Source organism: Zonotrichia albicollis, chromosome 8 (assembly GCF_047830755.1).
Source record: "Zonotrichia albicollis isolate bZonAlb1 chromosome 8, bZonAlb1.hap1, whole genome shotgun sequence".
NCBI lineage: Eukaryota > Metazoa > Chordata > Aves > Passeriformes > Passerellidae > Zonotrichia > Zonotrichia albicollis.
The window spans coordinates 3,603,529-3,616,915 of record NC_133826.1 but is presented as its reverse complement, the minus strand read 5'-3'; positions in this window follow the sequence as shown (position 1 = coordinate 3,616,915).

Genomic DNA, 13,387 nt, shown 5'->3' with positions numbered 1-13,387 from the left:
CCCTCAGAATTTATCTCATTTCTCCTGCAGCCAGGCTGTTTAGATCAGGAATACATTTTCTAAAATTTTCCTCCTTTCTTACTTTCTGGAAGATCCTCCCATAAATTCTTGGCTCTTGAAAGCCATGGGGGGGTCTCGGGGTGCTGCTCGGGTGGACAAGTGGCTGCGCTCCCGCCTGGAGGCAGAAACCACAGCAGCAAAAAAACAGATTTCACGAGAAGAGCAGGGGAGGGAGGGGATGAACAAAAAAAAAAGGGAATGTGTTAGTTAACTTCGTGTGGTTGTTCGAGCCACTTCCTGACACCCGAGCGAGTCATCTGAATTTAACACATTTCTCTTTTGCATTTTGCAGCTCACCTTTAAGAGAGCACAAGGCGGAGGAGGTGGGAATATATGGACTTCAGCCCTTCCCATCCGTTTCCCCCTGTTACTTTCAAAGATTTTCTATTTAGAAAGGAAGGCTTTTTTTTTTCCTGCTGTTCATACATTACACATACTTCCCAGCCAAAATATCTTGCTTGTATATTTTTTTAATTTAACCTACATTACTCAAAATTGCTCTAAGAATAATTAAGGAGAATGACTTTCCCCATGTCTTTGATTTACCTGAGATTTTATTTCTGAAGAGTGTTTTAAGAAAAACCATTAAAAAATGGAGAGATTAACAATTACAGAAAAAAACAATCCCACATCCTCCTTCTTGTTTGAATCTAATGAAAATGTTTAAACTGCATGGATATTTATCCTTATGAAAAACATATGAACAAAACAAAACCCCCAGTATTCTGGTGAGATTCTGTAAACAGGACAAAACGTTAACTGCGGAAATATATCATTTAAGACCTTTATTTCCTTCTAGCTCTTTCCAGGCACCAAACGAGCTTTGCATGCAGATTTCGTTTCAGCTGGGTGGAATCATTCTCATAACTATTCTCCAAAGCCCAAGCTCTGAGGTCAGCCCTGCTCTTTCTGCAATGGGATAAATATTAACAAGTGTGACTAACCCATTCCTTGCGCCCTTCTTAAATTTTCCAGAGTGTGTCAGCAAGCATGAAAGCCAGAGATCAAAAAAGGCAAGGGTTTTATTGTTGGAACCGGATGGGAGCAGGGATGCAATATAGGCGAAGTCCCAGCACCTCGGAGAAGTTGGTTTATAACAACACCAATAAAAAATGAAGGAATTACTGGGCTACAAGAAAATGACCTTGTTCTCCTGCTCAAAAATGAGTCAGTTTTCACTTGACCCCTGCAATAACGTTTTACAAGAGCTGGACCAGCACCCCAGGAGCAAACCTGGCCTTTCCCTGTGGGTCCCAAAGGACCCAGGAGGGGACAGAGGTGGTGGAGAAGGTGTAATATAGCTCAGTGCCTCCTGGGCAGAGGTGATGGGGCTGTGGTGGCCTCAACGGCTCAAGCTTGCTCCTGTTTTTCTCTGCACAGCTTCTGCTTATGAAGTTTCATGGATAATCTTCCTACCTCTCGTGCAATGCATCCTGCTGTGACCCAATCTGCCCCCCAAGATGGAGTTTGTGAGACTAGACACATCTGGTTATATCACCCAGATGTTTCTAGGGGGAAACTCTTAGTTTAACAAATCTGGGGTTCAATAAAGTACCTCAAGATGCTTATTACAAGTGCAGTTTGATCCGTGCAGCAGTAGCAATGCAAAGCCCAGTTTGGAGAGGAATCGGGACACAGGAGCCAACCAGTTTTGTACATAATCAGTTAAGTGACAAGAAAGATGAGGATTGCACTTCTGGTGAGCAGGGCATTGGGAAGAGAGGGAAAGAAACCAGGGAGGGTTGGGAATTTAAAGGCATATATCACACAGCTTCCCAAAACAGGCCAAATCCTGTGGACATGAGGAGATCACGGGGCCTCTCTACACACTGCTCATACCAAAAATTTGTCAAAACCAGATTACAGCCTTGAGAATATCCCTGCTCAAAGTCAGACCTAGTCCTAACAAAGCCAAGGAAAATTAAAAGCCAACTGAAAAAAACCCAAACCACCAGAAATGATGAGCAGAGGTATTAAATCCTGAAGGAGGTTTTATTCGTGTGATCAACCAAAACCTGGGCCCATATGATTCAGAGCTGTTCCCTCATAATGCACAGGGCTCTTGCTTTCCAGAACGTGTTTAATTCTCCTACGCATTCCCTCAAACGAAAGGTATGCCCCACATTTCAGCACCTCTGTTCATCTACTCCACTGACCCCGCAAGAAATCATCTCACTCACTTTGTTTCCACACCTGGCTTTCCTCTCCTCCAGGATGTCAAACGGCAGAGCCGAACACACCCAAGAATATACACTTTTCTCCCTCCATCTCCTGAAACACTTTAGCTTGAAAACCAGCAATTTTTGAGGTTACTGGGTTTGCAGATTATAAGAAGAAAAAGAAGGGACCTGAATTGGGATCCTGACTTAGATAGTTCCTGTTCCACAGTCTTGTTCCACCCTGGTGCAGTGATAGCCAGAGCTTCCAAAGGCATGAAGGGAGCTCGAAAAGAAAGGAGGAAAAGGCAACATTTAGTGACCCCTTATCTCATAGCCTGTGATATATGTCATGGCTTGACAGAACATGTGAAAACCTCCTGCAGACACTGTACAGGAGAGGTGGACCTGTCCAGAGGTGACAATAATGAAAGCAAGCCGCATACCCAAACCCCAGTTTGAAAGAAAGCCTTTATGTTTTTCCAGCATAGGAAATATTTGGGTTCTTTTTTACTCAGTGGCTCCTGATGTCCTAAAATTTCCTGTGTGTAAATGCCAGACACCCAGCTGAGTCCAAGGAGAGTCATGAAGGAGCCACCTGCAAATCAGTGCCCACTGCTCTGCCGAGGTCACCATCTCCACGGCATGGCAGTGACATTCCCTGCAGCAACACCAATGGAGCCGTGTGGGAGAGGCCGTAAGGAAAAGTCCCAGGAAACTTTGTAACTTGCATAACTTCTAAACTTCGCCCAATTAAACTGTGGTTCCATTAAACTTTCCTTTAGCTGGCAAAGGACTGGCTGAGTTATTATGGGGAACAGCCCCAGGCAATTAAAGCAAGAGCAACATTACAAATCTACGATTTGGTAGACAAAAATCCCTTGCAAAAGACACAGCCTTATAGAGTTATAGCTTACCCAAATGGGGAAAACCAAATTAAATGAAAAAACATATTGTATATTATCTTAATTTATATATGAGATTTTAGACAGTTCCAGATTTCTGGATTAAATACAATACCATGTGGCTCCATTAAGCCTCACTGGCCTTTTAGAATATTATTGAAAGAAATAATATATAACAGTTTGAAAGGTTTTTGGATGCTTGGTGGCATCATTATGCAATTTATTAATATGTGGGCAGAGTGACTAATGCCTCTGAGGATGTATTTTTAGTTTCAAAAATAAAATATATAAAAAAGAAAAGTGTGCTGGGGGGGCCAAGAAGGAAAAGCAGCTACAACTGGGTTTGTGCTGGAGGCATGTGATGGCATCCCTCATTCTGTCTGTCCCTCCACACACCCAGTGCCCAGAATAGCACTTCTCCTTTCACTTATGCCATTCCCAAAGGGGCCCAGAGGCTCCAGCTATTGCAATTTGGTAGAATTTGGATATTTAGCTATTTTTCTGGCATCTTTCCTCCATTTTTAAGGCTGAAAGGGACAATTCAGATCATCTAGTTTAACGCTCAATATAAATCCCCAAGAAAATAATTTCACACATTCACTCGCTAATTGAGCCTACTACTATATGTTTCACCAGTCATCTGGGCTGGCCTCCAGTTCTGATTTCAAGATGCAAAAGGATGACAAATCCCCTGCCCCCTTCAACAGTCTGCCCCCTCTCCCTTCCCAATCTCTCAATTTTGCCTGTCTTAAATTTCCAGCCATTGCATCTCATTATGTTTTCCCCCATTAGACTATAAAGCCCTTTTGTACATGGTATTTTTAACTCCAGAAGCATTTTCTGCCCAGACTCAGGGCACTGCCTGATCTGCTTTTTTTTGCTAAGTTCACTAAAATGGAGCACCTTAAGCCTCTCTCCACAAGATTTCTTTTTCCAACCCTCAAATCATCCCTGTAAAGCTGAACCATAGGCTGAGAGTTTACAGCCTTCATCATGAAGCTGAGTCCCTGAATCTCAGGTTAATAAACTCTATTTTTTAATAAGGCTTCTGTGAAATGACCAGAAATAGTCCCACAGGATGTGTTATTTGGAGGTAACTATTTCCACATGGGCTGGAGGTATAGCTCTGGGAGCAAAGCCTGGGGAGAGCAGTAGGAGAACTCTTTACCTTTTTCTGTAGCCGTTTTTAGCACTCTTCCAAATTGCATTTCAAAACTCAGGATTTTTCTGGAAAGGCCCATCCTGGTGGATGTTTCCTAGACCACTAGGAAGAAGCTGATGATTTTACCTCCCCATGCACACACAGAAACCAGCTCCTGAGAAAACTGCTTCTCCCAGCACAAAGCCTTCCCTGTGCTCAACAGCACTGGGAGCCCCATCTCCACCACAGGCAGAGGCCTTGGCACATGTCACTTCCCAAACCATTCCTTCCCTAGGCCCAAAGAGATATCTAGAAAATCTCTGAGAATCACCAGAGTCCCTCCTTCCCCAAAATTAATAGTATAAATTAATTAATAAAGAATAAACCCTGGGGTTTTTCTTTGCCATTTTTTTCCAGCATTGGTGTCCATGCTTTGGAGCTGCTTCTTCCCATCATTAATTGGTTTATTTGCTGCTTGTTAAATGACAGTGGAGGTTCACAGGAAGCTTGGCTCTAGATCATTGGAGAAAACTTCCCAATATTGCCAAAAATACAGTGAAATGACAAGACATGGTGAGTTCTAGACAGTCTCCTCAGGCGCCGGGGCTACAGCTCACTGTTCCACAGAATCTGGATGACATAATACTCCACTTTTTCATCCATCCTGTTTGACTTGGATGTGACATTACACACCAAATGAGGAGTTTGAAAGAAGTGCCAGCTCAGTTCCATTTGGCCTGGCTTTTATATATCCCACAGGGACAAACTTGCTGTTCTGAACTGAGACCAAAAATTTTGGAGTCAATCATAAGTGATAAAATATCTGAGCGAGGTCAGTGCCACTTTTAAACTTGTTTTCCTCGCTTGATTTGTTTGACTCTCTGTTGCCCAGCTTTACTCCCAGCGCCAGTGATTAAAATCCTTCCAGACAGGCCATTCACTTCACTTCAGGCCATTTTCTACTTCCCAAAGTTGCCTTTCACACATATTGTGAAATCTTCCTGTGACTTAAGAGCTCCCCTAACCTACTTTAACTATTTGGTTTCAAACAAACCTTTTGTGCCCCTCTTTGATGAAAGACCACCAGTTTAAATGCAAATGTGAGTAAGCATTATAACTACAGCAAGCCAACTAATAAACCCTCCAAACCAGTTAATATGACCCTCCTTCCCAGCTGTGAAGTGTCCACAAAGAACATATGGAACATCTGGATTAGAAATACATGCCATTGATTAGTGACTCGGCATCCAAGTACTGGTGTTACACCCAAAAAGTAATGCAGGTTTGTGCAAGCAGTCTGCAAAATCTATTAGATTTACAGGAGATTTTGGATTCTGGTGTAAAATTAAAAATTTCCACATGGCAAGCAGAATTGCTCAAGTATTCTCAGAAATATCTGTGCTAGGGAAACTTAAAAGCCTGGTTTTATTGTGCAAGCAGACAGGAATGGGTCAAAAATGCAAATAGGTTTGCATGCAAAGCAAATAAAAATAATCTTTGAAAAGAAAGAACATTAGTGGATGTTTCCTAATGGTCACCATTCACCCTGGTCATTTTTTGCACTCCACTTGCCAAAGGCATAAGGTTTTAATTCATAGTCAATGTAATGTTTGTAGTTTCATCTCCTTGAACGATTCTTTGGGGAATGGTTGCAATAGCTATATTCTGGGTTTAAATGGCATTTATTTTTTTTTTTAAACTAGAACAGAATCTTACCAAGGAGTGAAACTGGAAAGGATAAAATTAGATTCCTGAACCTTCATCTCTTTTTAGAAACAGACATGAAAAAAACTGCATCCAGTTTTGTTAAATATTTTTTCCACATCTGGTGTTCAGTCAAAACCATAAGAAAAGTGCTGGAAATCTCACAAGAAGGCTCGTACTCTTGTGATTTCCAGTCCAATTTTTGCAGCCACAGGAGATCTGTATAGTTCAGATAAGAATCTGAAGCAGAAGCCAAACCCAAACTGTGAACCTCCTGAGGCTCACCCCACCCACAACAGCTTATGTCTTTACCCATCATTTGCAGCAGATGTTCTCCCAAATTCTCTAGTGAGATAAATTCCATTAAAAGTTTCAGGAGAAAGATTATAAGATACATACAATACCAAATAAAAGTGTCCAGAGGAGCTCATCATGGCCCATTAAACTATTGTTAAAGACCTTCATCCAGCAACATCTATTGATTAGAGCAGTTTGCTTCTCCTTAGGACTCATTTTTCCATGCTGAGCTTTGGGGGCTTTTTGATCTAAAGGCCACTGACGTCAATGAGAGCATTTCCATTGTCTTCAGCGGGCTCCAGATCAAGCCCTTGACAAGCTGGTTCCCCCATAGGTCAGTCTGGAGAGTGGGTTTCTGCCAGCAGATTGTCCCTAGAACATTTCACTGTAGATTTACAATCTTTATAAAATTTTTAAATGAAGTTCTATAGTTAGATTCATATGGTAAATCATAAATTACAGCAGACTCTGCAAGCTTGGGTTTGAGGGTTGGGATTTTTTTTTTTTTTTTTCATTTTGCTCTCGGGAAACATATAGCTTTTTTTCCATAGGAACTTTTCTCCAAATGCTAATTTTACCTGTTTTCTTTCTGTCTTTCTTTCTTTTTTTCCTCTCAACATGTGCATTTTCACTGCCAAACTCCTCTGAGGAAGGTTGTGCCTGTGGCAGTGTTGGTGATGTGGGCAGGCAGGGACTCACCATCCTCTGTCTTGATGTTTGTTGGAAGGGCAGGAGGTGTTTTTGGGCTCTGCCTAGTACCAGACTAGTGAAAAAGGAAAGCAAGCCAAGAGTTTCAGAGTACTTTTCCCTCTTAAGGTGTATTTAAAGTTGGAGGAACATCTTCTGTCCAACTCCTCCATCAAACCTTTGAGGCATAAATCCCTGGAGCAAGGGATGATCCTGTGCAGAGCCTTGCACACATGAACAGTGGTGCCAGCTGGGTCCTCAAGGATCTCAACACTTCCTGCAGTCACCTGGCCATGTGAGAGCAGGACACAAGGGACAGTCCTCGGACATTCAAGTCCTAATTCAAATTCCCCCTCTCCAGAGCCTAAATTTAAGAATTCAAGCAGCATTACCAGGCCCATCTGCAAAGTGAGAGCAATAATCCCACAATACCTTCACAGAAACACTGCGAGGCCACGAACTCTCTCTACACAGACTAGTACTGTTCAGTAGTAAATGAAATCTGTTTTCACTTCCAAGGCTATGGCATAAATTACTATAGGCAGAAATCCAGCCTAGCAGGCAATGAACTGGATGGGGCCCACTCAGTTCCTTCCATCTTTAGCTTTGATTTTCATTGTTCTGTTTCATTAATAGAATTTCCTTTTTTTTTTCTTTTTTCCCTCCCCCCCGCTATAATTTTTCTAAGCTGTTAATTTGCCAGCAGAAAGAACAGCCTCAAAATTGTATACCAGCTCCTCCAAAGCGCCCACAAGAATCTGAACAGTTTTTAGCAGACTCAGCGTTTTCCTCTTTACTTCACAGCCCTGGTATATATAGAAAAAGAGGCTGAAGAAAGTCTGTTGTTGTGTTTTCACTGGGGGACCATAATCTGGCCACTTGTTTTCTGCTTAAAATACATTGCATTCTGCGGAGATTGTCCTTAAAATCAGGGTTATCCTCCCAAGTCAGTGGGGCTGTTACAATTGACACCAAAGGTTTTGAAGGACATAAACATCACCCCAAACCAGGCGTCAGCTGAAAATGCCTTAATTCATTCTATTGTCTCATTTATTCTTTTTATTTTTAAGGAGGGAAATTCTGCTCAGATCATCTCTGCAGGAAGGAGAATGGGGGACATTCTCAGGAAAACTGAGAACAAAAAGGAACAACAAAATTGTCCAGAGATTTTTCCAACTCTCTCCTTTGCTTTCCCATGTTCCCAGCCCCTAAATCCTACCAGGGACCAGCTCCACTGCTGGCCCCTTCTCTGATCAGTGGTGTCAAAGGCTGTGGATGAACAGGCATTTCATCACCTCTAGCTGCCCCTTCTGATTCATGATGTCTCTGAAAGGAATTAACAGCAATAAATTTGATTCAAATCCTATTTTTTCCCCAATAGCAGAGTTTGTGAGTGCATACAAGTGCTCCCCCTGGAAAGAGGACTGGAAAGCTAAAAATAAATAAGATGAATGAGGGATTACAGGATAAAATGATGGCCACTTGCAGCCAAACAGGATTCGCTGCTGGAGACTGATAAGTCTCTTCTGATGTTGAGAGCAGTAGAGAATCTGCTCCATAATTTTTGTTCAACCAAGCTCTCCTGGAAGTTCAGCCTGACCATCTACTATTTGCCTGGGGCACTGGCAGGGAGGATTTTTGATGTCAACCTCTCAGGAGGAGCATGTCCTGATTGATGAGCTCAGTCAGAGTGCTGGGGTCTGTAGGGTTGGACGACCCAAGTTTTAGGGACTGAGGTGAGAAAAGTGGTGTGGAAACCATCACCTAATGCAACCTTGCCAAACTTACCTCCTCCCAAACATGATTAAATCCTCGTCAAGGAGGTTTCTGCAGGCAATTAGGAAAGGGCACATAGCAGGACATTACCCGCCCATATCGGAACTTGGGATTTCCACTGTAGTTTGGCTTTGCCTATCACAAAGCCTTTGCTTTACCTCCACTTTTGAGATACAAACTCTCAGGCACAGAAAGGTTAAGAATGAGCCCAAGTCTCAGAGCCAGAAATAAAACTCATTAGTTCTTCATCCGCAGGGAGCCCTTTGCTTCCGTCTCATCCGAACTGCCGTACAAGCACCACTGTCAAAGGCATCTCAAAGGAGCAGATCAATTTTATAGTGGTTTTACTCTTTGAAAGCATGAACAGGCTCTCCATTAGGAGCTATAATTTATCTGTCTGTGACCACTGACTGCAGGTCTATGAAATGCATCTAAATGGATTGCACGGAGCCAGAAAACTCAACCCAAGTATGTATAGCACACATATAACAAAGCTCTGCAAGGCTGAAAGTGCAGAATATCAGCAAGTGCTCTGGTTTCTGGATTGATTTGGGAGGTAGGTAGGCTTAGCTGAGGGCTGTGGTTTCTAAATTGGACATGGTTACCTAAAACTATTGGAAATTTGAATTGCATGTCAGATGTCTGGAATAAATGGACTCAGGAGACATAAGAAAAAACATGTGGCTCAGTATTTTTCTCTTTTTTTAAATGTCTTTTGGAAACTGTTTAAATCTCATCTGGGGCTTGTATAGTTTCTTTGTTTAGTAATTCAGAATTGAAATTCTTTATAAAGCTTTGCTAATCAAAAGGTAAAAACTTGATTGTTGCACACAGAGCCCTTCATCCTGAAAGATGCCTGTACTCTTTCCAAAAACATACTCCCCTTTCCAGAAAAGTAAATGATCCTTTGCAAACTAGGCTATGCAGTTATTTTATTTACCTCAAGTAGACCGAATTTAAATTCCAAGCTGGGCCCTCATGGTCTGACCCTGTTTCTAACTCTGCCAAGAGCTGTTGCAGCTGGGCTGTTCCCCCCAGCTTCCTGGTGCAAGGCAGACTTTGAGCTGCACATCTTTAGCAAGACCATCCAATAAATGACAGAGATTTCAAGCCATAAATCTCCTGTGGACTGCAGTCCCCTCTGGGGTGAACTGTATCACCTGGTCCATGTCAAAGGTTGTATTGTCCCCCCATGACTGAAATGGACACAAGAAAATATCTTTCTGTAGGCAGAGGGGAATAACCTGAACCAAGGAGGCAGAGCCTGGGATGAAATGTTTCTCATCAAAGTGTTGCTTTGGTTCATAAAAAAGAAAAGGGAATTTTTCAGCCTTACCACATCTTGGAGATAGCACATGGCTTCCTGTGCTCACTTTGGGGTCTCCAATCTCTCTTTTTCTCAACCTTCATTGTTTGCTTGGTCAACCAACCATCCAACTACTCTTCTGCTTATTTCCCCACATTCTGTACCTGGTGGATCTTCCCACTTTTGATGTTCTCTAGGAAATTCCCAGAACAATGCAGATGTTTTTTAAAGCTTTTCTACTTCTCATTTCTTATAGCATGCCCAAGCTGGGCAAGAGGTCTTATCTTTCTCTTTTCATCTGGCAAAGATGCAAATGCTCAGGCCTAGAAAATGCTGGGAATGACATAAGGGCATAAAAATATCAATTTTGGTTCTAGGATACCTCTTCCTCTCCAGGATTTTGAATACAATGAAAAATGGCAGACAATCTGTGTAGGAGTCCAGTCAAAACTTGCAGCTCCTCTCAGCAGAAACCTACAGTAGTTATTTCATCTGAAGTCATGTTTTCTAGAAGCCCTAAACTATACCAGCTAAAGCAGAGTTAATAGCAGCATATAAATGTCATTGGAAAGAATTACTGCTGTTTTATTTGCTGCTTTTGCGGACATTCAGGAATCTCCATCCAGGCTCTGTTCTTGATATATGGATATTCTGGGCTGTGCAGTCTTGGCAGGGTTAAACTGCTAGGGATAAGAAAGGACATAAGCTTTTGGAAGGATTTGACACCCCTCTCTTTCCCACTCCCAGCATCCAGGTGTGCCAAGTTATGGTTTCTTTTAGATCTGCATAATTAAATGAGTGATGAGGATTTTCTCACCAATATAAAACTAAATTATTTGTTGCTTAAAATAGAGCTGTATCCTCTCCAGGTTGTCAGCTGGTGTCAATCAGCCTGTTCTGGGACACTTCTTGGGAACAACACCACGAAAATCAGGACAGCGTGGTGCAATCCCAGCACCAGGATTGGGAAGGGAGCACTAGAGTGACCAGAAGAGAAGCAAATATTGAAATACTCTTTTTTTTTTGGAGGCGTTCTACTGCTCAGGCAGGAATTCTCACTCCGGGGGGCAGCTTGTGGAGCTGTGGAGGACACGGAGAATTGCTGAGGGGGAAGCCCACGCAGTTTTTCTCCTGGTTTAACAGACAGCCCGGGTTCATAGTTGCCAAATTTTGCGAGCAGGCAGTAGATTTACGAGCCCCGGGAGCGCACCCGGCTCTGGCTGCGGGACTGGGGGAGCGCGGCGGGGCAGGAGCCGCTGCCCTCGCTGAGCTGCAGGGATGAAACCCAGTATAAACTGGGGGAAAACAACTGTAAAGAGCGGGAAAAGCAAAGAGGAACAAAAGGGAAGGGGGAAATTTCGATCTCATCCCCTTAATCCGCACTTTTAAGGCGATGAGATTACGCAGGTCCCTGAGCATCGCGGGACTTGCAGTGGCAACACCTGGGTTGGGAAAGGAGGAGAGTTGGGAAAGGAAAACTCTGGGGAGGGGGAATAAAGAGGCGGACGAAAAGGATCCGGCGAGAAATCCTGTAAGGTTACGAAAAAGAGTAACTTGTCCACAGGGTGTCACTCTTGACCCACATTTGGGCCAGCACTCGGCCTGGTCTGTGGCCCCAGGAAATTGGGGATTTTTAGCTCCCCAAGAAGTCTCCAAAAAGGCAAAAGTCTCAAAAAAGGGCAGACTGGCACCTCAGTGTGTGCTGGCCTGGACAGTCACCTGCCCGGCTGCTCCTGACCCTGCCTGCCCTCCTTGTCCCTGTTGGACCTTGCCTTGCCGTGTCCACAGAGCACAGTTTGAACTGTGCCTTCCTTAGCCCAGGCTCACAGCCCACCATGGAAAAGGGGATGAAGAGTGGAAGAAACCACTCTTCCCCACAGCCAACTCTTTCTCACCATTCTTGCACAAACTTCTGCCATTCCCCTTCAATGTTTCAGGAGTGTTTCATCTTCACATGAAATTCCCCCATCATCCCATACTGTTAGTCTGCTCCTTCCCTGCAGGAAATCTCCTGTGTCTCAGGCACTTCCTTATGGAAGATGCTGCATTATAGCTTTATGGTGAGCCCCAAACCAGGATAAATCAAGTGCTGATAATCCCTTGCTTTTGGTAGCTGTAACTCAGCAGAAATTAAAGGAGTTCTCAGGTTAAGGAGAAGCCCTATGAGTTCCCACCTTGTTTTCTGCATTGAGCTGTAGACTTCTGCAGCCATGAGAACAAAGCTGGGGGTTGCCTGAAAGCAGGGAGAGCCCTGAACTTTGGTGGGATGTGGTGCAGAGGCCAGGCAAGGCAAGACTGCCTGCCTGCATTGCCTGTGCCAGCTGAAGGGTCAGTTGATGGTTTAGCCTTCCCAGGACAGGCACAGGAAACTGCAGTCACCCGCCAGGCATGGAGGGGCTGCAGGCTGACATGGATGCTGGGGTCAGCAACACAGCAGCCAAAGTACAGGCTGCAACTTTTATAAAGCATCAGCAGAGCATGAATTACGGTGTGTCCTCCTGGCAAGGTTCCTGGAGCAGAGGACACACCAGCAAGAGTGCTATCTCCTCTTCCAGGGCTGGCTGGGACAGGATTTGTGTGTAGTGTGTACAGCACATAATTCATCAGGCTATCACTTACAGAGCATGAGCTCAGCACTGCAGCACTCTCTGACATTTTGAAATATTCTGCTAGGGGCCCAGCAGTTTACTGGGAGCATTGCACAAGATACATCCCAAAAGGGATGCTGTCCTCCTCCTGCACAACTCATCCCTCTGTAGGGAGGTGTGCCCCTGAAAAGTCCACATCCATTAATCCTACCTGTCTGTGCTCCCTTGTTCGTGCAGTGACTTCAACTTCACTCTTCTGCCCCAGGACGATATTTGTAAGTGTGCTCAGTAACATTTGAAGCACTTCTCCATTTTCTTTCAGGCCATCCTGAATGTGTCTGCACTGAGCTTTCATGGAAACACCTGCAATATGTAAACGCAAATGTATAAATCTCTGTAATGCGAAAAAAGCAGCTTCATGAAGCTGTACAAGAGTGCAGCCATATGACTGCAAAACTTCATTTATAAGTATCTAAATATAGATCGTAGCAAGCAGCAAACCCAGCCTTCAATTTTAAAAGCGAGGGCATAGGGGAGAGCGCAGAGTCAGCACTTCTTAAATAAGAAGTTCTTCTTGTACTAATTCATTTACAGCGGCATCTTCCTTTGACACAGCAAATTTGCATCACCGAATCCTGATCACAGAGACATAAAGATTTTTATGGGAGTCGGAAATAGCCTCCATGCAGGCGCTGCTGTGGAAGCACTGCACCACCACCGACCTCTGCGCCCAGACAAGGGCACGCTGCAGCTCCTGCACCAAGTGC